This window comes from Callithrix jacchus, chromosome X (assembly GCF_049354715.1).
Source record: "Callithrix jacchus isolate 240 chromosome X, calJac240_pri, whole genome shotgun sequence".
In the NCBI taxonomy this organism is placed as follows: Eukaryota; Metazoa; Chordata; class Mammalia; order Primates; family Cebidae; genus Callithrix; species Callithrix jacchus.
This window is the reverse complement of record NC_133524.1, coordinates 62425405-62437027: the sequence shown is the minus strand read 5'-3', so window position 1 is coordinate 62437027 and position 11623 is coordinate 62425405. Positions and strand designations below refer to the sequence as shown.

The 11623-nt window shown below is 41.8% G+C and overlaps 1 protein-coding gene across 2 annotated transcripts in view; it reads right to left on the bottom strand.

Moving 5' to 3' along the window:
- ZC3H12B (zinc finger CCCH-type containing 12B) overlaps positions 1 to 11623 on the bottom strand; it is a 583808-nt gene that overhangs the window by 156260 nt on the left and 415925 nt on the right. The window lies entirely within an intron of this gene.

Sequence of the window (11623 nt, the reverse complement as noted above, 5' to 3'; positions counted from 1 at the left end):
CCAGGAAAAGGTCTTTAAACATGATATCACAGAAGTGAAAATTATATAAGCTGCAGTCCACATTTTCATCCTAATTGCTTTACTCAGAGGAAGTGTGGCAATCCAAACATCTCACATATAGCCAGTGTCCATAGAACCTTCTCACTACTTTCTTGCTATCCATTTCACTAGAATTTTTGGGGACTGTGGGAGCTATGGAGAATAAATTTGTTTTATATATGTAAGATACGTATTTAAAATATAATTAGTGTGCTTTTTAAAAGGGAACTATAAGAATTTATTCTTTTTTGAAATGAAGTCTTGCTCTGTTGCCCAGGGTGTGCACAATCTCAGCTCACTGCAACTATCGTCTCCTGGGTTCAAGTGATTCTTCTGCCTCAGCCTCCCAAGTAGCTGGGATTACAGGTGTCCATCACCACACTGGCTAACTTGTATTTTTAGTAGAGACAGGGTTTCGTCATGTTGGCCAGGCTGGCCTTGAACTCCTGCCTCAGTCTCCCAAAGTTCTAGAATTACAGGCATGAGCCACCATGCCCAGTCAAGAATTGTTTAAATTTTTAAAAACTTTGTAACTTAAAGGTACACTATGGTTTAGTTGTGCATTCCTAGAAACTACTATTTATCACCCCCAAATTACTCTTATTTTGAAGACTGTTGTCATCTTTTATTTTTCTAGAATCTTAATCTGTTTAGTTGGGAAGTATCCCAGAAATCCTGATGAAAAGTATAGCAAAATCAGAATTTTGGTAATTATTAGCAAGTATAATACTGCTTTGACCTCAATACTTTTATATAAAGAATATAAAGTTACAAAAAAATTTAATGTATTAAAATATTTGAATATATTTTCCTGCTTGTATAATTATGCTTTTATTCAATAAAAATGAAATTTATTATTTAAAATTACAAAAGAAAATAAGTGTTGAATATTGACCCCCACTCTCTTGTGGCTTGCAAGATTTCTGCAGAGAGATTTGCTGTTAGTCTTATGGGCCTCCCTTTGTGGGTAATCTGACCTTTCTCTCTGGCTGCCCTTAATATTTTTTCTTTCATTTCAACCTTGGTGAATCTGACAATTATATATCTTGGGGTTGCTCTTCTTGAGGAGTATCTTTGTATTGTCCTCTGTATTTTCTAAATTTGAATGTTGGCCTCCCTTGCTAGGTTGGGGAAATTCTCCTGAATAATATCTTAAAGACTGTTTTCCAACATGGTTCCATTTTCCCCATCACTTTCAGTTACATTAATCAAACCTAGGTTTGGTCTTTTCGCATATTCCAATATTTCTTAAAGTCTTTGTTCATTTTTTCTTTTTATTCTTTTTTTCTCTAATCTTGTCTTCATGCTTTATTTTGCTAAGTTGATCTTCAATTTCTTTTTTTTTTTTGAAATTTTTATTGGATTTTAGGATTGAAGTACATGAGCAGAGCATGCAAGACAGTTGCGTAGGTACGCACATGGCAGTGTGCTTTGCTTTGCTTCTCCCCTTCACCCACATTTGGCATTTCTCCCCAGGCTATCCCTCCCCACCTCCCCCTCCCACTGGCCCTCCCCTTTTCCCCCCAATAGACCCCAGTGTTTAGTACTCCCCTTTCTGTGTCCATGTGTTCTCACTTTTCATCACCCGCCTATGAGTGAGAATATGCGGTGTTTCATTTTCTGTTCTTGTGTCAGTTTGCTGAGGATGATGTTCTCCAGATTCATCCATGTCCCTACAAACGACACAAACTCATCATTTCTGATTGCTGCATAATATTCCATGGTGTATATGTGCTACATTTTTCCAATCCAGTCTATCATCAATGGGCTTTTGGGTTGATTCCAGGTCTTTGCTATTGTAAACAGTGCTGCAATGAACATTCGTGTACATGTGTCTTTATAGTAGAACGAAAAATCTGTTTGAGTCTTTTGGATATATACCCAGTAAAGGGATTGCTGGGTCAAATGGAATTTCTATTTCTAAGGCCTTGAGGAATCGCCACACTGTCTTCCACAATGGTTGAACTAATTTACACTCCCACCAACAGTGTAAAAGTGTTCCTTTTTCTCCACATTCTCTCCAGCATCTGATGTCTCCAGATTTTTTAATGATCGCCATTCTAACTGGCGTGAGATGGTATCTCAATGTGGTTTTGATTTGCATCTCTCTGATGACCAGTGACGATGAGCATTTTTTCATATGATTGTTGCCCTCATATATGTCTTCTTTCGTAAATTGTCTGTTCATATCCTTTGCCCACTTTTGAATGGACTTGTTTGTTTTTTTTCTGTAAATCTGTTTGAGTTCTTTGTAAATTCTGGATATCAGCCCTTTGTCAGATGGGTAAACTGCAAAAACTTTTTCCCATTCTGTTGGTTGCCAATTCACTCTAGTGATTGTTTCTTTTGCTGTGCAGAAGCTGTGGAGTTTGATTAGGTCCCATTTGTCTATTTTGGCTTTTGTTGCCAATGCTTTTGGTGTTTTGTTCATGAAGTCCTTGCCTACTCCTATGTCCTGGATAGTTTTGCCGAGATTTCCTCCTAGGGTTTTTATGGTGCCAGGTCTTATGTTTAAGTCTTGAATCCATCTGGAGTTAATTTTAGTGTAAGGTGTCAGGAAGGGGTCCAGTTTCTGCTTTCTGCACATGGCTAGCCAGTTTTCCCAACACCATTTGTTAAACAGGGAATCCTTTCCCCATTGCTTGTTTTTGTCAGGTTTATCAAAGATTGTATAGTTGTAGATATGTTGTGTTGCCTCCGGTGCCTCTGTTCTGTTCCATTGGTCTGTATCTCTGTTTTGGTACCAGTACCATGCTGTTTTGATTACTGTAGCCTTGTAGTATAGTTTGAAATCCGGTAGTGTGATGCCCCCCGCTGTGTTCTTTTTGCTTAGAATTGACTTGGCTATGCGGGCTCTCTTTTGGTTCCATATGAAGTTCATGGTGTTTTTTTCCAGTTCTGTGAAGAAAGTCAATGGTAGCTTGATGGGGATAGCGTTGATTCTGTAAATTACTTTGGGCAGTATAGCCATTTTCACGATATTAATTCTTCCTAACCATGAACATGGAATCTTTCTTCATCTGTTTGTGTCCTCTCTGATTTCGTTGAGCAGTGGTTTGTAGTTCTCCTTGAAGAGTTCCCTTACGTTCCTTGTGAGTTGTATTCCAAGGTATTTTATTCTTTTTGTAGCAATTGTGAATGGCAGTTCGCTCTTGATTTGGCTTTCTTTAAGTCTGTTATTGGTGTAGACGAATGCTTGTGATTTTTGTGCATTGATTTTATATCCTGAGACTTTGCTGAAGTTGCTTATCAGTTTCAGGAGTTTTTAGGGTGAGGCGATGGGGTCTTCTAGGTATACTATCATGTCGTCTGCAAATAGAGACAATTTGGCTTCCACCTTTTCTATTTGAATACCCTTTATTTCTTTTTCTTGCCTGATTGCTCTGGCTAGAACTTCCAGTACTATATTGAATAGGAGTGATGAAAGAGGGCATCCTTGTCTAGTGCCAGATTTCAAAAAGAATGCTTCCACTTTTTGCGCATTCAGTATGATAATGGCTGTTGGTTTGTCATAAATAGCTTTTATTACTTTGAGATAGGTTCCATCGATACCGAGTTTATTGAGGGTTTTTAGCATAAAGGGTTGTTGAATTTTTTCAAATGCCTTCTCTGTGTTGATTGAGATAATTCTGTGGTTTTTGTTTTTGGTTCTGTTTATGTGGTGAATTACATTTATAGACTTGCGTATGTTGAACCAGCCTTGCATCCCCGGGATGAATCCTACTTGATCATGGTGAATAAGTTTTTTGATTTGCTGTTGCAATCGTCTTGCCGATATTTTATTGAAGATTTTTGCATCTATGTTCATCATTAATATTGGTCTGAAGTTTTCTTTTCTTGTTGGGTCTCTGCTGGGTTTTGGTATCAGGATGATGTTGGTCTCATAAAATGATTTGGGAAGGATTCCCTCTTTTTGGATTGTTTGAAATAGTTTTAGAAGGAATGGTACCAGCTCCTCCTTGTGTGTCTGGTAGAATTCGGCTGTGAACCCGTCTGGACCTGGGCTTTTCTTGAGTGTTAGGCTCTTAATTGCTGCCTCGACTTCTGACCTTGTTATTGGTCTATTCATAGTTTCAGCTTCCTCCTAGTTTAGGCTTGGGAGGACACAGGGGTCCAGGAATTTATCCATTTCTTCCAGGCTTACTAGTTCATGTGCATAGAGTTTTTTGTAATATTCTCTGATGATGGTTTGAATTTCTATGGAATCTCTGGTGATTTCCCCTTTATCATTTTTTATTGCATCTATTTGGTTGTTCTCTCTCTTTTTTTTAATCAATCTGGCTAGTGGTCTGTCTATTTTGTTGATCTTTTCAAAAAACCAGCTCTTGGATTTATTGATTTTTTGAAGGGTTTTTCGTGTCTCAATCTTTTTCAGTTCAGCTCTGATCTTAGTTATTTCTTGTCTTCTGCTGGGTTTTGAGTTTTTTTGATAGTGCTCCGCTAGCTCTTTCAATTTTGACGATAGGGTGTCAATTTTGGATCTCTCCATTCTCCTCATATGGGCACTTATTGCTATATGCTTTCCTCTAGAGACTGCTTTAAATGTGTCCCAGAGGTTCTGGCATGTTGTGTCTTTGTTCTCATTGGTTTCGAAGAACTTCTTTATTTCTGTCTTCATTGCATTTTTACCCAGTCAACATCCAAGAGCCAGTTGTTCAGTTTCCATGAAGCTGTGCGGTTCTAGGTTGGTTTCTGAATTCTGAGTTCTAACTTGATTGCACTATGGTCTGACAGGTTCTTTGTTATGATTTCAGTTGTTTTGCATTTGTTGAGGAGTGCTTTACTTCCAATTATGTGGTCATAAATAAAGTCATAAAAGTTTATTTTATCGGAGATGAGAATTGCAACTCCTGCTTGTTTTTGCTCTCCATTTGCTTGGTAAATCTTCCTCCATTCCTTTATTTTGAGCCTTTGTGTATCCTTGCATGTGAGATGGGTTTCCTGGATACAGCACACTGATGGGTTTTGCATTTTTATCCAATTTGCCAGTCTGTGTCTTTTGATTGGTGCATTTAGTCCATTTACATTTATGGTTAATATTGTTATGTGTGAATTTGATACTGCCATTTTGATGCTAAGTGGCTGTTTTGCCTGTTAGTTGTTGTAGATTCTTCATTATGTTGATGCTCTTTAGCATTTAGTGTGATTTTGGAACGGTTGGTACTGGTTTTACCTTTCTATGTGTAGTGCCTCTTTTAGAAGCTCCTGTAAAGCAGGCCTGGTGGTGAAAAAATCTCTGAGTACTTGCTTGTTCACAAAGGATTTTATTTTTCCTTCACTTCTGAAGCTCAGTTTGGATGGATATGAAATTCTGGGTTGAAAGTTCTTTTCTTTAAGAATGTTGAATATTGGCCCCCACTCTCTTCTGGCTTGTAGAGTTTCTGCTGAGAGATCTGCTGTGCGTCTGATGGGCTTCCCTTTGTGGGTGACCCAACCTTTCTCTCTGGCTGTGCTTAGTATTTTTTCCTTTATTTTTACCTTGTTGAATCTAATGATTATGTGCCTTGGGGTTGCTCTTCTTGTGGAATATCTTTGTGGTGTTCTCTGTATTTCCTGCATTTGAGTGTTGGCCTGTCTTGCCAGGTGGGGGAAATTTTCCTGGATGATGTCCTGAAGGGTATTTTTTAGCTTGGATTCATTCTCTTCGTCCCCTTCTGGTACACCTATCAAACGTAGGTTAGGTCTTTTCACATAGTCCCACATTTCTTGGAGACTTTGTTCATTCCTTTTTGCGCTTTTTCTCTAATCTTGGTTTCTCATTTTATTTCATTGACTTGGTCTTCGACTTCAGATATTCTTTCTTCTGCTTGGTCAATTTGGCTATTGAAACTTGTGCATGCTTCGCGAAGTTCTTGTACTGTGTTTTTCAGCTCCTTTAATTCATTCATATTCCTCTCTAAGTTATCCATTCTTGTTATCATTTCCTCATATCTTTTTTCAAGTTCCTTAGTTTCTTTGCATTGATTTTATACATGTTTTTTTAGCTCAGAAAATTTCTCATTATCCACCTTCTGAAGTCTAATTCCCTCATTTCGTCACAGTCATTCTCCATCCAGCTTTGTTCCCTTGCTGGTGAGGAGTTTTGGTCCTTTCTAGGAAGCGAGGTGTTCTGGTTTCGGGTGTTTTCCTCCTTTTTTCGCTGGTTTCTTCCCATCTTTGTGGATTTATCCGCTTGTCGTCTGTGTAGTTGCTGACTTTTTGATTGGGTCTCTGAGTGGACACCCAGATTGTTTATGATGAAGTATTTCTGTTACTTGGTTTTTCTTCTACCAGTCTAATCCCTTCACTATACAACTGCTGAGGTCCACTCCAGGCCCTGCTTGTCTGGGGTGCACCTCTAGCAGCTGTGGCACAGTGAGGGATGCTACCCGTTTCTTTTTCTGCTATCTTTGTCCCAGGATGATGCCTGCCAAATGTCAGTTTTTTAGATATAGAGGGGTCAGGGAGCTGCTTGAGGAGACAGTCTGTACTTTATAGGAGCTCAATTGCAGAGCTGTGAGCTCTGTTGTTCATTCAGCGCTGTTAGGCTGCTATGTTTGATTCTGCTGCAACAGAGCTCATTAAAAAACCCTTTTTTTCTCAAATGCTTTGTGTTGGGGGGTTCAGGCTTTATTTTTGGATGTCCGCTGAGGTGTCCTGCCCACCTAGGAGGCAGACTAGCCACTGTTTGCCTGCCGAGACTCCGCCCTGCTGTTGTGTGTTTCGCCCTGTAGCTGCAGGCTCTGCTGTTCTGCTCTGGTCTCCACCACGCCCTGCGGTGGAGTCTCTTTATTGTAGCGGGTTGCCTCAGCAAGGCAGGCTGCGTCAGCAGTGGGCGTGTGTCTCAGTAGGGTCGGGTTGCCTTGGCAACGGCTGGCTGCGTCAGCAGTGGGCGTGTATCTCAGTCGGGGCGGGTTGCCTCGGTAATGGTGGACGCCTTTCCCCCATAGAGCGTCTCAGACCGTCTGCCCGGGGATTGTTTGAAATCGCGGTTTTCTTTGTCCCACTGGGGTACCCCAAACGCTCTGTCCCTGCAATCCCCTGGGATGGCCCCCTGTCCACGTCTCGTTCAGTCTCAAGTCCAGCCCTCTCAAGTCTCAGGTTGCTGGTTCAACAGGGCACCTGGACGAGAGCGCCCTGTGGGGAGCGCTGGGGTGGGCCGGCTGCCGCCACCCCGGCTGCCGGCTTTGCCAGGCAGAAGTACTGTCTGGCGTCCCGCATCTCCTTTATACTTGGGAGTTTCCCCGTTCCGTGTGCAACAAAGATCAGCCTGGAAATGCAGCTCTGACTCACCTCTCCGCGGATTCAACGAGAGCTCCAATCCTGGGTTATTCTCACAGCACCATCTTGAGTCCTCCTCTCAATCTTCAATTTCTGATATCCTTTCTTCCACTTGATCGATTCAGGTATGGACATTTTTGTATGCTTCATAAAGTTGTCGTTCTGTGTTTTTCACCTTCATCAGGTCACTTCATCGGCTCTTCTCAAAACCCGTTATTCTATTTAGCAATTCCTCTAGCCTTTTATCAAGGTTCTCAGCCTCCTTGCATTGGGTTAGAACATGCTCCTTTAGTTTGGAAAAATTTGCTATTATCCACCTTCTGTAGCCTACTTCTGTCAATTCATCAAATTCATTCTAAATTCAATTTTCTTTCCTTGCTGGTGAGGAGTTGAGATCCCTTGGAAAAAAAGAGAAATTCTGGGTTTTTGGAAATCTCTGCCTTTTTGCACGGGTTTTTTTTTCATCTTCGTGGATTTATCTACCTTTGGTCTTTGATGTTGGTGAGCTTCGGATGGGGTCTCTGAGTGGATGTTCTTTTTGTTGATATTGATGCTATTCCTTTCTGTTTGTTAGTTTTCCTGCTAACAGTCAGCCCCCTCAGCTGCAGGTTTGTTGGAATTTGCTAGAGATTCACTTCATATCCTGCTTGCCTGGCTATCACCAGCAGAGGCTGCAGAACAGCAAGGATTGCTGCCTGTTTCTTCTTCTGGAAGCTTCGTGCCAGAAGAGCACCTGCCAGATGCCAGCTGGAGCTCTCCTGAATGAGGTGTCTGTGGACCCCTGCTGGGAGGTCTCTCCCTGTCAAGAGGCACAGGAGTCAGGGACCCACTTGAGGAGGCAGTCTGTTCCTTAGCAGAGTTTGAGTGCTGTCCTGGGAGAGCCACTGCTCTCTTCAGAGGTGGCAGGCAGGAATGTTTTTGTCTGCTGAAGCTGTACCCACAGCTGCCCCTTCCCCCAGGTGTTCTTTCCTAGAAAGATAGGAATTTTATCTATAAGCCCTTGACAGGGGCTCCTGCCTTTTTTCAAAGATGCCCTGCCCATAGAGGAGGAATCTAGAGAGGCAGTCTGGCTACAGCAGCTCTGTGGAGCTGTGGTGAACTCTGCCCAGTTTGAACTTCCTGGTGGCTTTGTTTATACTGTGAGGGGAAAATCACCTACTCAAGAATCAGTAATAGCAGAAGCCTCTTCCCCCACCAAGCTGGAGCATCCCAGGCCAACTTCAGACTGCTTTGCTGGCAGCAAGAATTTTTAGCCAGTGGATATTAGTTTGCTGGGCTCCATGGGCATGGCATCTGCTGAGCTAGACCACTTGGCTCCCTGGCTTCAACCCCCTTTCCAAGGGAGTGAACGGTTCTGTCTAACTGGCACTCCAGGTGCCACTGGGGTATGAAGAAAACTACCAGTTTTAATTTTATCCAAAAACTTTTCCTTTCTAAATTTATAATTTGGCTGACTGTTTGGTGCAAGAGGCCTTGCTATCTTGATTGTCAGCATGCCCTTCTCATTAAGTTTAATGATTTCTAGCGTTTGGTTTGAAGGGAGTGACATTGGACTCTTCTTTTCACTTGAATATTAATCATAGAATTATAAATTGACCTAATTTGAATGTTGTTTTGTCTCAGAGAATAGGGATGTCCAAAAAGAGGGAGGAGACATGAGGGAACAGTTCGTTAGTGGAACAAGTGATCTTTGTTTTTGTTTTTATTGTGTGTTTCAGAATACATACAACATTTATTAATTAAGTACCATGTCTTTTATGGGTACAGTCCATGACATCCCAAAAGGATAGCAAATGTATCATCAAAGATCACTTATTGCCCACACGTGGTGGCTCATGCCTGTAATCTGAGCACTATGAAAAAGGCCAAGGGGTGCAAACAGCTTGAGCCCAGGAGTTTGAGAACACCCTGGGCAACATGGCAAAATTCCATCCATATGACAACAATAACAAAATTAGCTTGGCATGGTGGCATGCACCTGTAGTCCCAGCTACTTGTCAAGCTGAGGTAGGAGGATCAATTGAGCCCAGGAGGTCGAGGCTGCAGTGAGCCATGATCATGCTGCTGCACTCCAGCCTGGGTGAGAGAGCAAGACCTTATCTCAGAAAACAAAAACAAAAACAAATATCACTTATCAAATATCACCATAATAGATAAAATGATAATAAAAAAATTTCAAATACTGTGAGAATAATCAAAATGTGACACAGAGATATGAAGTGAGCAAACATTGTTAGAAAAATTGTGCCAATAAACTTGCTCAACACAGGATTGTTACTAACCTTCAATTTGTAAAAAAATAAAATAAAATAAAATGCAGTATCTTGGAAACATAATAAAGTGAAGCATAGTAAAAACAGATATGTATGTATAAAGCTTAGTGAGTTTTAGTATATTCAGAGTTGTACAACTAATACCACTGTTTAATACCAAAAAGATTTTATCACTCCAAAAAGAAACCGATACCCGATGAGACTCAAGATGGTGAGGTGAGAACAACCCAGGATTGAAGCTCTCAGTGAATGCGTGGAGGGTGAGTCAGGGCTGCATATCCAAACAAATCTTTGTTGACCACGGAACGAGGAAATTCCCAGGTATAAAAGAGACACGGGACGCCAAACAGAGGTTTTGGCTGGTGCTATAGTGCAGCAGCACTCCACAGTGATCCGCACAAAGCACACTGGTCCAGGTGCCCTGTTGAACCGGCAATCTGAGACTTGAGAGGGCAGATTGGCATATCTATCTGACTGAATGGGACTTGGACAGTGAGCCAGGCCCAGAGATCCAGGGAAATGGCATTTGGGGTAGTGCAGTTGAAAAAACAAAACGGCAATTCCAAACGCTCCAGGTGGAGAGTTTCACTGCGGGCACAGCTGAACCAAGGATGGTGCAGCTCGGTGGGGGAGGGGCGTTCGCCATTACCGAGGCAGTCTGCCCCTACTGAGGTAAACGTCCATTGCTGACGCAGCCTGCCATTGCTGAGGCAACCCGCCATAACAGAGAGACTCCACCACAAAGCATAGCCCATGGCAGCAAAGCAGAGCCTGCAGCAACAGGGCAAACCTCACACCAGCAGAGTGGAGCCTCGGCAGGCAAATAGTGACTAGACTGCCTCCTAGCTGGGCAGGACAGTGCAACGGACACTCACAAGGAAAGCCCCAACCCCATGAGACACAGCATCTGAGAAAAAAAGTTTTTTTTTAATGAGTACTGCTGCAGCAGAATTAAACATAGCAGCCTAACAGCCCTAAACGAACAACACAGCTCACAGCTCAGCATTTCAGCTCCTATGAAGTACAGACTGTCTCCTCAAAAAGCTCCCTGACCCCTCTATATCCAAAAGACTGATATTTGGCAGGCATCATTCTGGTACAAAGATAGCAGAAAAAGAAACTGGTAGCATCCCTCACTGTTCCGCAGCTGCTATAGGTGCACCCCAGACAAGCAGGGCCTGGGGTGAACCTCAGCAGTCGTACAGTGGAGGGACTAGACTGGTAGAAAAAAAACCAAGTAACAGAAGTATTTCATCATCAACAATCTGGGTGTCCAATCAGAGTCCCAATCAGAGTCCCAATCAAAAAGTCAGCAACTACTCAGATGACAGGTGGATAAATCCACAAAGATGGGAAGAAACCAGCGCAAAAAGAGAAAAACACCCGAAACCAGAACACCTCCCCTCCTAGAAAGAACCAAAAACTCCTCACCAGCAAGAAAACAAAGCTGGATGGAGAATGACTGTGACGAAATGACGTAATTAGACTTCAGAAGCTGGATAATGAGAAACTTTTGAGAGCTAGAAGAACATGTTTTAAATTAATGCAAAGAAACGAGGAAACTTGAAAAAAGATTTGAAAAAAGATTCGAGGAAATGACAACAATAATGGATAACTTAGAGAGAAATATGAACGAATTGAAGGAGCTGAAAAACACAATACGAGAACTTCGCGAAGCATGCACAAGTTTTAACAGACGAATGGACCAAGCAGAAGAAAGAATATCAGAAGTCGAATATCAACTCAATGAATTAAAACGAGAAACCCAGATCAGAGAAAAAAGCGCAAAAAGGAATGAACAAAGTCTTCAAGAAACGTGGGACTATGTGAAGAGACCTAACCTATGTTTGATAGGTGTACCAGAATGTGACGAAGAGAATGAATCCAAGCTGGAAAATACTCTTCAGGACATTATCCAGGAAAATTTCACCTACCTAGCAAGACAGGCCAACACTGAAATGGAGGAAATACAAATAAAACAACAAAGATATTCCGCAAGAAGAGCAACCCCAAGGCACATAATTATCAGATTCAACAAGGTTGAAATGAAG